Here is a 12,510-nt window from a genome sequence, read left to right as displayed (position 1 = left end):
TTTACTTTTAGAGAATGTGTGCAGTGTAATTCTGCATATGCAGCACCCCTAAAAGTTGGTGTGAGTGGGGAGCCCTACTTCCATGGAGGCTGTGAGCATCTCAGAGCCCGTGTTTGTGTGCTTCCGATGGCTGCTGGAATGAGGTTTCTGTAAGGAATGATAACACAACTTCATATATACAGTTGTACCTCGGGTTACATACGCTTCAGGTTACATACGCTTCAGGTTACAGACTCCGCTAGCCCTGAAATAGTACCTCGGGTTAAGAACTTTGCTTCAGGATGAGAACAGAAATCGTGCTCTGGCGGCGCGGCGGCAGCAGGAGGCCCCATTAGCTAAAGTGGTGCTTCAGGTTAAGAACAGTTTCAGGTTAAGAACAGTTTCAGGTTAAGAATGGACCTCCGGAACGAATTAAGTACTTAACTCAAGGTACCACTGTACTTGGTCAAACCAAGTTGTCATCTCAAATATCTTTCTTAAAAATAGGTGTAAGAATAATCAGTTTTGGCCATGAAACTGTCATCTCTAGAAGCCTGTTATTTAAAAACATGTGTCTAGTACATTTGTTAGAGTACATATTTTTTTAAAAAAATGCTCACTTATGAAAAATTCTGAAAGCACTGATGAAGTATCTAATAATGCATCTGGTGCTTTTAAAAAGGAGATGTTTGTTGGGGTTGCCACTGCTTTTTGCTTTTGTTTCTTTAAAGATCAGATGCAAATGAGGTTCCTTATTTTTACTCACCATTGTTCAGTTAGCCTATAGATACTACCATTTTCTTGGTTTTCAGTTTGGTGTTATACGTTGATAACAGTGGGGCAAGCAGTTCATAATCCATTTTGTCTGTATAATTAAGAGCTCACCTCTTTATTTAGAAAACCGTGAAATACAAAGTAAGCATTTGCTAATATTTCATCTGCTAACTAGTATTATGAATAAATATTCATTATAGAGGTTGTTTTTTAAAAATACTATTTTAATTGATTGTAGCCAACAAAATGAGTTGCAGTTGGAAGTGGGCTGTTAAAAATGTTTTGTGATTTTATTGCTTGATAACATATTTTAAAATCATATGCCACTTCAAGATCGATGTAGCAAGTTGGATATAATTTTTTAAATAAATGAATAGTAGGCACCCGCCTGGGCAACATAATCTGGATCTCTCCATCCATGATATATCTGGCAGATTTCAAAAATTCAGATGGCTGGGCATGTGGTGTGGTGGGTGCACTGTGCATAGTGGACCCAATGAAAGAAATTGTTTCCCACATTTTCATCTTATCACAGAGTGGGTGAAATGGAACAACAATGGCTGCATGCGTTGGCTCTCTCTTTCTGATTATCTGGTGTCTGCCTTCTTTTCATTTGCAGCTATAAATAGGATGGAGGAAAAATTCAATTTTGTTTGCATTACAATGAGAAACAACCTAATTTGCACTTCTCAGACTAATATGCAAACAAAATGCCACCACCCTTCTAAATTCTCATTCCTCTGAATTTTGCTATGCACTTTTCTAACAAGTATGTAGAAACATGCATACGTAAGTGGAAGATGAGCATAAAACCCCATTAATTAATGGAAACAACATACAGAAATGCCTGATATTATGCGCATTAGTAAAAACTGGATGTAAAAATTGTTTGCTAGAATAAATTCATACTAAAATTCTGACAAAATTTCATGAGAATTTTTCTTTTTTTAAAAGCCAGATAACTGCAGAATTATAGAGAACTGAATTTAAGTCTTTAAAAAGGACAGATTTGTGCCTCCTTAAATACTGATTTTTCATTTCAAATTAGTAAATTTCAGTATAGTATTAATTACATCTACCAAGCTATAATACTTTATTAAATACCTGGCACATCCATATATCTTTTAAGAAATCTGAAAGAATCAGAGTAACAGTCTGTTGATCCATTTTTCTTTTACACTCAGGCAATTCAACTGAATTAGTCAGTAAGTAGAAAAACATTTAGAGAGGTGGATGGGGATTTTGTTCCATAAATCCTACTCATATTAATTCTTGTGTGCTGTGCTGCAGCTGCTAGTCTTAAGTGCCTGAAAGACCTGGTATTCTTATGAAATCTCAAAAGCTAATTGTAGTGGTAAGTAACCATTTAGGAGGCTAAAAAGCAAAGGTTATAGGAAAAAGCAAACGCTATAAGAAATCAGACTCATGCTTCCCACCTGTTTCTCCACGATCACTCTCAGACTGTGAACCTGGCTTTTCAAAGGGAGTGCTACCTTATCCAAAACTGGCTTGAAACCTTGTCAGCAACAGTACAGTGGTATCTCGCATTACATACACTTAAGGTTACAGACGCTTCAGGTTACAGACTCCGCTAACCCAGAAATAGTACCTCGGGTTAAGAACTTTGTTTCAGGATGAGAACAGAAATCATGCAGCAGCGGCAGCAGGAGGCCCCATTAGCTTAAGTGGTGCTTCAGGTTAAGAACAGTTTCAGGTTAAGAACGGACCTCCGGAATGAATTAAGTACTTAACCCGAGGTACCACTGTATTTCCAACCAGAAGCATAGGTGCCATCTTATGAGGCTGATTGGGAGGGCCAGTGTCGCATGTGTGACATCCCAGTGCCCCACGTGTGATGTCGGGATACTGGGAGGAGCCAAGGGCAGAGCTGACCACATGGCTTCAATGCCTGGTGGCTCTTCCTCTGCCTCCTCCTGGAACCACCACCAGTGGGAGTCTGCCTTGACCCTCCTTCCCTTCCTTGGCAGGAAGAGGAGTACAAGGAGCCGGCCGCTGGAGCTGCATTACAGTTGGCTCTGCTCTTTGCCTCCATGTTTTTGGAACTTTGGGGTGGCCTAGCCCTGACCCCAAAATATGGGGCTGGGCAAATGGGCTTGGCACGCTGGGGATAGTGCCCCTGAGCACATCTTGTCTGGATTGCATTTCACTTTGTTAGCCCACATCTGGTTCATTGCTCATCTCAAAATATGGTTGAGGAGTTACGAGGAGGAAGATGGAAGTCACTTTGGGGTGCTTTGTGTGCAAGGGGGGGTTGCTCAAAAGGAGGGTGGAGGAGGCATGGGCTCGAGGGTTAAGGTGAAAGCAGGTGCAATGGGGGTCTGCAGAATAGAGTTGTGAAGTGGCTTCAGAAATGGGGCTGGGAAGGGGGAAAGTGAGCTTAGTTATTGCATGGGGTGGGAAGAAGCTTCTCCGGGGGAATAACTGCAGGGGGTTGGTGAATGGAGTGAGCATCGGCAGAGCCATGGGTGGGGGCTTGTATGCTGAGAATGCAAGACTTTCATATACGTTGGTTTCTAATTAAAACTCTGGACATTTAAGCAGTTGTTCTGAAATGCAATATAGACTCGGAAGTAAGAGTTGTACTGTGCTATAAAAATAGTGTAAAATGACAGGGAACCATGTTAAACGGAAGTGGGGAAAATGCACTACAAAGAGCAACTGGAAAAGTGATAGTAAATGATGAAACTATAGGAACAATTGCTGCTAAATTGGTCAGGCCATTCATCTCTGCATGATACTTGATTGTGTCATAGTTTAACCTAGTGGAATAAATCTTCTGTGTATACATGAAATTGCATTGGCAGACACTGTATCTGTCACAATAGCATTTTTCAGACACGGTCATGCTTGTTTCTTGTTTGATGTGTTCTTTTCCCATCACTTTATTAGCCATTTTGAGATCTTCATGTCACTACCAGCACATTACTTTTGTGTGACACTATCCAGATAATTTCCAGAGTTCTCGTGAGGGAGAATGGTATCTTGCAAAAGGCCAATATACCATTTATCCTGTTTTTCTTTAAAAACAACTATAAAAATAGGAGTTACCAAAAGGAAAGTACATTTTGTTAATACCTGATTGAACTGAGAATTACACAGCTCACATCAGAAAGTGCTTCTGTTGTTGCAAGCTTTCAGTTTACAAAGAATCTCAGGAAATAATGAAAAGGCTAGAGTCCTATACATACTTACCTGGGAGTAGGTGCCACTGAGTACAGTAGGACTTACTTTTGAATATATCAGGGTAGCCAAAATGATGCCCTCCAGATGCTGTTCATCATCATCTGGTGGTCCATCATTGCAGACCATTGGCCATGCTAACTGAGACTGATTGTATCCAACCACAGGGCACCATGTTGGCTACCTCCATTGTATAGGATGTATAGGGCTGGTCTGTCAATCTAAGTTATTCATGCACCAGTATCACCAAATCTTACCTTTATTTAAACATCCGAAGAAAACTAAATGCCAATCAGCAAGTGGGGGAGAGCTTTAATCCTGGCCCCGAGTCTCTTCTGCATTTCTTTGTTAGTTTTTAATCCACTGGCATCAATTTTTTGTTTTTGATTTGTACAGTGTTATTCTGCATCAAGTAAATACTGCTAAGCACTTTGGAGAGGGAGTCAAGGGAGGTTAAGAGGTTAACCTTACTGTGCATATGATTTGGGACCCAGGGAGGCAGGAAGAAGCAGATGGGGAGGGGGTTTTCAAGGGGAAAGCTATTGGCCAAAAAAGGTTTAAGCAATGTGACAGGCTTCTCCAACATGGGAGTTGGAGGCTCATTAGCATCTGGAGGGCTAGAGATATTTTTGCTCATTATTTTGTATATTTATGTGCAAGATACCACTTATCTATTGACAGTAACAAAGTTAGTTTGTTGCCTGAATAAGGGTCGCTCACTTCAAATGAAGTCCATGTCACCCTTCCACCAGTGTGGAAAGATCCTTGATATTGGAGGCCCAATTCCTAGCCATTGTTCAAGAGCATACAAATTTTCAGTCAAATCAATGCCACCAACAAGAGCAAAAGGCAACTTTTATAACCAAATAAGGGTTCATAAGATTCTGAATTTTGTACATTTTAGTCAATGGCTATATGTAGTCTATGGCACTGGGCATCTTTGCATGGTCTAAAACATTCTAACCTCTTCCCAAAAGCCAGTAACCTAGAACTGTATAACTGCCATCTCTGTGTGTAGGCCATACATAATCACATACATGCCTTACCATGTGTGGCTGACATTGACCACTGAATTATCTTTGCAATGGCAAACAATGATTATTCCTAAAAAAAAATAAGTAGTGTCTGCCCCAGATTCAGGTGCTCTCTTTGTCACTTTCACTACATTAATTGCATGCAAAATTATTGACTCTAAATGAGAAAACCTCTGAGCAATGGTAGAATACTAAGCTTGGATAAAGGACAAATAGCAGGCTAATCCTTTGATGCAAGAACTTGCTGATCACATCATCTGATAATCTTCTTCCAACTCTGTTATTGGGCAGCAGCATTTCCTGAGCCTATAGCAGTGATTGTTGAGCTAACCAGATTTCATTTTATGATTATCTGAACTGTTTACATCAGAGTGCAATTGAATATTGGTTGACATTTCAGGGTCTGCTCCACTGCCCCCCACCCACCAGGCAAAAAGGAACAAAACATTATAAAAATCCCAGACTCATTCGTTTCCTAACCCTTATTACCACCTTCCAAACATTATACTTCCCTGGGCCTTAGCTCGTTTGCCTGATTCAATATCTCACATTGCCCTTGCACTTCACTGCCAGCCTTTCTTCCTGGAACTGGTCAATCCTTTGGCCATATTGCCACACTGGAGTAGGGAGTTCCTTTTTTTGGTTAGGCTCTGGCACATCACTTGGTCCTTCCCTGAGATGACACACACACACACACACACACACATATTGAACGGTTGGCACCAGATTGCTAACCAGAGCAGGAGAGTAATGACCTAGGAAATCATTTGTCTATCAGTTTGGGATTTGATGGATTAATGTATGTCAGATTCTCAAAAATTATTTGCATGTATACAGCACTTTGGGGTGTTACATGCATTCAAGGAGAGAATGAATATTCCTCATTGAATGCTTACAAGCAGAATTGGGTTGAGCAGAGCCATGATACATCTTGCTGACACATCCTCACTCTGATGCTGTCTGCCACTGCTGCTGCCTTTCTCTCTCCCAAGGCCAAAACACTTATTTCTGAACAATGAAAGGCAGAGGAGAGATTGCAGCGGCAACTGAAGGCATTCCAGGCCTTGGTGGAGTGATTTTCCTACTAGTTACTACTGTAGGATTTCCTAGAATACCCAGCAATAAACTGATAATTTTTTCTACCCAGAAGGCTCAGTTTTCTACCGGGATTTCTTAATAGAAAAGATACTTTACAAAGGCCTGGGGTACCTACAGCTTCCAACTTCTTCTTTTTTACCTACTTCAGTCCCAAGGTTTGGTTCTTGTCCTTGGGGCAGGAGAAGGCAGCTGCAGTAGTAGGCACTTAATGTGTACCCTCAACTTTAGGCATATTCGCTTGGAATGCACATAAAGTTTCAACCACTTTCAGGCCAAGGAGAGGGATGCTTGTGCATCCCTGCTCTTAGTGTTCAAAGAACTTCACATACATTATTTCAGTCATTCTTACAGCAACTTTGTAAGGTATGTCAGTGATATTATCCCTATATTGCAGGAGCTTAATCTGAAAATAAAATTGCTCGGCTAAGGCCACCTAGTGAATTCAAAGTTGAGGCAAGTGTGGGCCCAAGGATTACTCTTCCTTACAGATTTGTGTTGTTATGAAGGTTATAATTTGTTCTTCCAGAATTGGGGCCAAACACATGAACCATACATATGCCAAATCCCTTAAATGGGAAATAGTTTTTCAATTAGAAAATGGCAAGACATTGATTTACAGTAATTGTTTAAGTGTTTAATTAAACAGCATACTCAATTTAAATTAAAGAGCATACTCCATTTAAAGGTCACAGTAAATTGAGTTTTTCTAGATAATGGTCTCTTGGAGTGTTTATGGAAACAACTATTGATAGGGGTGACTTAAAAGATTAAAAAGGGAAGCACAGCTGGCTGAGTTTATCGTTCATGCCAAGTTAGGCTTCACCTACTCCTAAGAGAGAGATAACTCTGTTACTCATACGTACTCCAAAATGTTTCAACTGTCTTCTCCCACAGAACTGGAAATGCTCGCTGTTTGTAATCTGAAATAAACAAATCCATGAGCTGATTGTTGAGCTTGTTTGTAGGAGACAAGCCATGAGTTTAGGTTTAGATAACATGTGAAGCCAAACCATGGCTTATCACAAACTTGAGTGTTCCTTGTTAGGTCCATGCAGTCACTGCACTTTTCCGGACAAACCATGAGCTGTAAACTCAAGAGCAAACTAGTTACAGCTAATGGTTTGTCTGGAGCAAGACAAACCATGAGCCCAGGTTTGAACAGTATAGTGCAGGCATAGGCAAACTCGGCCCTCCAGATGTTTTGGGACTACAACTCCCATTATCCCTAGCTAACAGGACCAGTGGTCAGGGATGATGGGAATTATAGTCTCAAAACATCTGGAGGGCCGAGTTTGCCTATGGCTGCTATACTGAGCCAAACCATTGCTTAGCTCACAGCATTGCAGCAGCAGCAGGACCAGAGGTGGAACAAAGTGGTTGTGATCGCCTCCCTGTGAGCCTGCACATTTAATGTAATTGCTTAGCATTACATGCCAGCCAACAAGGGTGGAATAACTGTGGTTAAAAGGACTATTGTATATTTCAAGCATCTAAAGAGAATTAAAACTGCAGACCTTGGGAAACTTTGCAACAGAATTGAAGTAAATTCAAAGAAAAGAATAGAGTTGTGATTCTGCACGTTGATAGAATTTTGTGTGACCACCACACAACAATGTATTTTTTTTATAGCCTTAATGAAGAACTGAGGTTTCACGGTCCTAAGTCTCAGACCTTCCAGTTTGGTACTGTACTACGAAACAGGAGAGCTTTGAAGGCAGCTTTTCACCTTCACCTCTTCGGGGTGGGGTGGGGGTTGTCTCCTTCTATATTTTAGGGTTGCCATATTTCAAAAAGTGTGGAGCTTTTGGGGGGGCAAAGTTGTTGAAGATATTTTTCAGGGAAAACGACACTGCCAACATGGGTTGCCATATGTCCAGATTTTCCTGGGCATTTTAGCGATTTTCGCCTGGACAGTGCTTCTGACTGCAGTATGTATGGGAAGTACTGTATTTACATTTTTACTAACTCTTGAATGTATGTGTTGGGTAACATTATTCTTCATTTGTCTCTGGAGTGGGCGAATGCACTCAACATTAGAGCTGAATTGCACAAAGAATGATAAAACATTTACCCATTTATTTTGTACTGTTATTCAAGAGTACAAAAGAATAAAGAATAGAGAAAAGATTATTATGTAAAAGTACAAAAGGCTATAATGAAGAAACAATTACAAAGAATTCTAATATGACTTGGCTACTCAGTGTGATCATTATGCTCAGTAGGTATTGAGTTCAATTTATGATCATTATATTCAATAAATAATTACTTTTACTGACAACAAGACTAGCATATTTGCTCTAGCCAGCAATTCCTAGCTTTATTTAATATATTGACCACTGAGTCCCCATTACTCTGCACTTCTTTATACTTCTCTGGATTCTAGACACTGAGAGAACAATAAAATTATTTTAAAAATTTATGGGAACAATTTGGAATAATCAGATTACCATCAATGATAAAGGATGATTAAAGTTAATATCATTAATCCCAGTTGTTCCCGTATTCTTCTATTTTAGTTCTTTGTTTTTTTACTTTATTGTCACTGCCTTAATGTATAATATCAATGTATCTGATCTTGGTCGTGGACAATATTCAGTTTTTCAGCATTAGTTACAGGGCTACTTTGAATACACGCCCATGTTTCACCAAATTTAACAAATACATTGGTGGGTGACATGCATACAAAAAGATACACAATCTCCTGATATGAGGACAGGCTAGACATCTTCCCTTGAGGGGAGCTGCGAAATTCTATTAATTCAGTAGCCCAGCACATCCTGTTTCCCCTGAATCTCTGTCATAATCCTTGTCAAAAGCCAAGGTACTTTGATTTGCAAAACTGAGGAGGAAAGAAGTAATGATTCTAGACTGAAATGTTCTCAAATGTTTCTCTAAATTGCACTAAAGTGATTTCTCCTACCTCCAGTCCCCAAAAAACCTTGCAGATGGTAAAGTGGGCAGCGTGTTTTATTGTTATTAGGTGTGATTTTGTTTTGGATGTATAGGATTGGGTGTAATTTATAACTCACAAATCCAGTCAAATATGACCCTGACTCCCTCATAATCAACAGTCAAGGGTTTTTAGTTATTAACAGCATATTCTACATCTATTAGCTGTCATTTAGAATGAAGAATTCAGTAAATGAAAGAGATTGGAAGGTCTTTTGTGACCTTTATTGCATTTCTACTGTAGACAAAGGAACATTTCATGTCTCAAACTGCAAATATTCTGACATGGTTGTGATCCTGACTAGTGTGTTTTATAGGATGCTCAAGGTAACACCACTCAGTTCTCTCTCTCTGTTTTTGCTTACTGTCTATTGAGGGTGTCCTTCACAGAAATGCAAGGACCTTTAAAGTGATTTCCAGGCTTTCAATCCTCCTCTATCAGCTGCTTAGTGCCTCAGGCTCATCTAACTGTGATATATGGTAAATATTTTCCCTGGCAAGGAAAGTGCTCAGCGCTATTTCTGTGCATTGATTGAACACATTAGGCTAATATTTATCCATTTGAAACCTGGAGATTTAGCAGTACATCAATTAATAGTTAGGCACCGATTATACAAAGTAATTATACATGAGAATATCAAAGAATATTAAGCCTCTGGTGGAGGAGCCATCATAAATGGTTTAATGGTGATTAAATCTGGGAAAGCTGGAGTAGTTCATGCTTCTTATTAAATTTAAGCAGGCACATGACTCCCTCTGCATTGCAAATAAATAGGTGTTCCAACATCAATCCATCAGTTCAGTGACATATAGAAACCTTGAGAGTGGCCTCCTAATTCCTTGATACAGTCAATTTTGTGTGCTGCTGTTTTCTATGCATCAGGTAAACTACTGCATCATATATGAGAGAGAGAGAGAGAGAGAGAGAGAGAGAGAGAGAGAGAGAATAGCTGACTACATCCCCTTTTAATTTTTGTGTCATTAGTTCATCGAATGTTTGTCTCAATCCTGAAATAATCCTAAAAGTGCTTTTCAGCGTAGTATCCACTCACTCTCTCCTGGGGTGATACAGCATTTGTGGCCTGGTGCCTCTCCCTTGACCATCTGCTGTGCTGCTATGAGTCTCACTTCCCGTGATCAGTGGGAAACAAATTTCCCTCTTCCACCAGTTGCTGAAATTCAATTTTGACATCCGTGATTCATCCAATCATGGACGAGCAGGGGTGTTTGGCCACTGAAAGGGGCGGGCCTAAGGCTGACTCCAATGAGTGTTCATTCAGGTCCACTCCCAGGGTTTTAAAGCCGGCATAGCCTCCACTCAAGATGGCAGTCAGCTAGCATTCTCCCTCCCCCCTCTACTAATAGTTTATAAGGTGTTGCTTTGCAATTGTGTTGTAGCTTTATAGACCTTGCTAATGGTTGGGGCCAGGTGGGAATTTCTGCCAACAGACAAATTGGGCCCGTCTGTGGGTTTCTCCTTCCACATAGCAATCATCACAACTTTGGTGGATATGGCATTGGGCCAGTTCCTAGTCATTGGTGGAGTGTTGGGAGCCTTTGCTTCCCCTTCCAGGCTGATAGGGTATCCCATTAAAGGGATCCTGGGGAAGATGCTTCTGTCCTGAAGCCCATGTGGGGACTGGGGGCCACAGCCCTTCATGACGCAGCAAGACTGTGGGAGTTGCACCCACTTGATCTCTGTCATGAGTCAACCCCAGATTCAACCTTGACCCCCAGTGTTTCTCCAATAGGTGGGCTGGAGGTGATATTGGCTAACCCAAACCCATGCCAAACTCACTGACATCTGTAATCAATAAAGTTGTGGCATAATTTTAACCCATAAAATGTTATCTGTGGTTTTTTGTTTTACTGAGCTGTCCTGATGGGGTGGATTCATGGCACCTGGGCATGCAATTCTTCCATTATCCTACCAAAGTGGTTGTTAAGGTCGTATCTGCCATAGAGCTTCCCTCCACATCAGGCCAATATTTAGATACAATTGAGGGAAATCAAGGTTAGCATCTGCCTAGAATGCACAACCTCTGTCAGGATTCCACAAAAGTGCTCACCAGTCCTGATGAGTATCCCTTCCTTCCTTTCTGAATCAAGGACATAATAAAGACTCATAAAGACTGTGCTCAGGTGGTGTTGAGAAGCAAGAAGCAATTCACTCTGAAGGAAAGTTGGAGGCAGAGTGCCAATTATTTTATATTTGCTAACGGGAGCTAGTAGGACTCCAGAGTGAAGACAAAGTGGAGGGGAAGGGGCGTGCTGGGCTCTTCTTTTGAGCTGCAGGTCATTGAACTAACACTTGAGACTCTAACATAACAAACTGCTAATGTAAAAAAACAAATGCCCAAAAAATGGTATTGGGAAGGGAATTAAAATGGGGATTTTATTGAACAAAGTAAACATTGTTCCCCACATTTTGGGAAATTGTGGCTGACCCAAATAAAGATTTTATCATTTGAAACAATGCTGTTGATACATTTATAATAATTGACAGAGGTGGGATCAGCCTTTAAAATTTGAAAGGGAAAAAGTCCCACAATGCCATGAAATATATCTGATGAATCTGATACTATTTCAAGTCTGCAGAAATATTATGCAGCTGCCTCGTTATGTGGGACTTGGTGCAAAGTCATCATGGGGAAAATTGAACCAGGGCAGTCTTTATTCTGGATTAGGTAATCCAGAGAACTATTGTCTCTGGCTCTGTCCACCTTTGACTCTGGTTCCACCTACCACTGACTTTTGAGCCCTGACAAATTACCCACAAGGGAATTCAGCCCTCCACAGAAAAAGGTTGCCTAGCCCCGCAATAGGCAGTGCAGACAATCGCTTGGATTTCCACCAAGCAATCCTGTAGGCTTCTCCCATTCCAAACTTTTTGGCCAACATAGACTGAAGAAAATACAACCCACCGCTCTTTTTCTTTGTCCTTATACACTTGTGTGGCTCAAACATGTCTATTCACATGTAACAGGGTCAGGGGAAGGAGAACTACAATTGCAAACTATAGCTCATGAAGGATACACAATTCCACTTTGCTGCCTTCACATGACAAGATTGGGTGGGGAACGACGACGACGGGAAGCTAAATTAATTTTTTTGCCTAGAGCACAAAATAGCTTGACTTAGTTCTGCCAGTATGATATGCACTGCAATTCAAATGCACCCCACAATTAACTGCCCTGCAGTCTGCATTGACCTAGTGTATGTCAACAGCACAGCAGTGGCACAGAGCAATGCAAAGCATGAGGCCAGAGTGTGAGTCCTACAACTTTCCAGTTTAAACAGGACCATGATGCTGTTCTCTCAACTTACTCAAACAGAGGGGGCCCCAGGTTTGAGGAAACCAAAGCAAGATGCCCTCGGGGAGCCTCACATCACATTCAGGATGGTAGAAGTGGGAGGGTCCCTTTTTCTTTCTTTCCCTGCCCCCCAGACAAAAGAAATTGTTCCCTGTTGGGAA

General features: G+C 40.9%; 1 protein-coding gene across 4 annotated transcripts in view; it reads left to right on the top strand.

Moving 5' to 3' along the window:
- Positions 1-12,510, top strand: part of PRKN (parkin RBR E3 ubiquitin protein ligase) — a 618,246-nt gene that overhangs the window by 447,972 nt on the left and 157,764 nt on the right. The window lies entirely within an intron of this gene.

The sequence above is a fragment of the Podarcis liolepis genome, assembly GCF_965112155.1.
Source record: "Podarcis liolepis genome assembly, chromosome: 3".
In the NCBI taxonomy this organism is placed as follows: Eukaryota; Metazoa; Chordata; class Lepidosauria; order Squamata; family Lacertidae; genus Podarcis; species Podarcis liolepis.
Note: the sequence above shows the minus strand (reverse complement) of the source record. Positions and strands in the feature narration are given on the sequence as shown.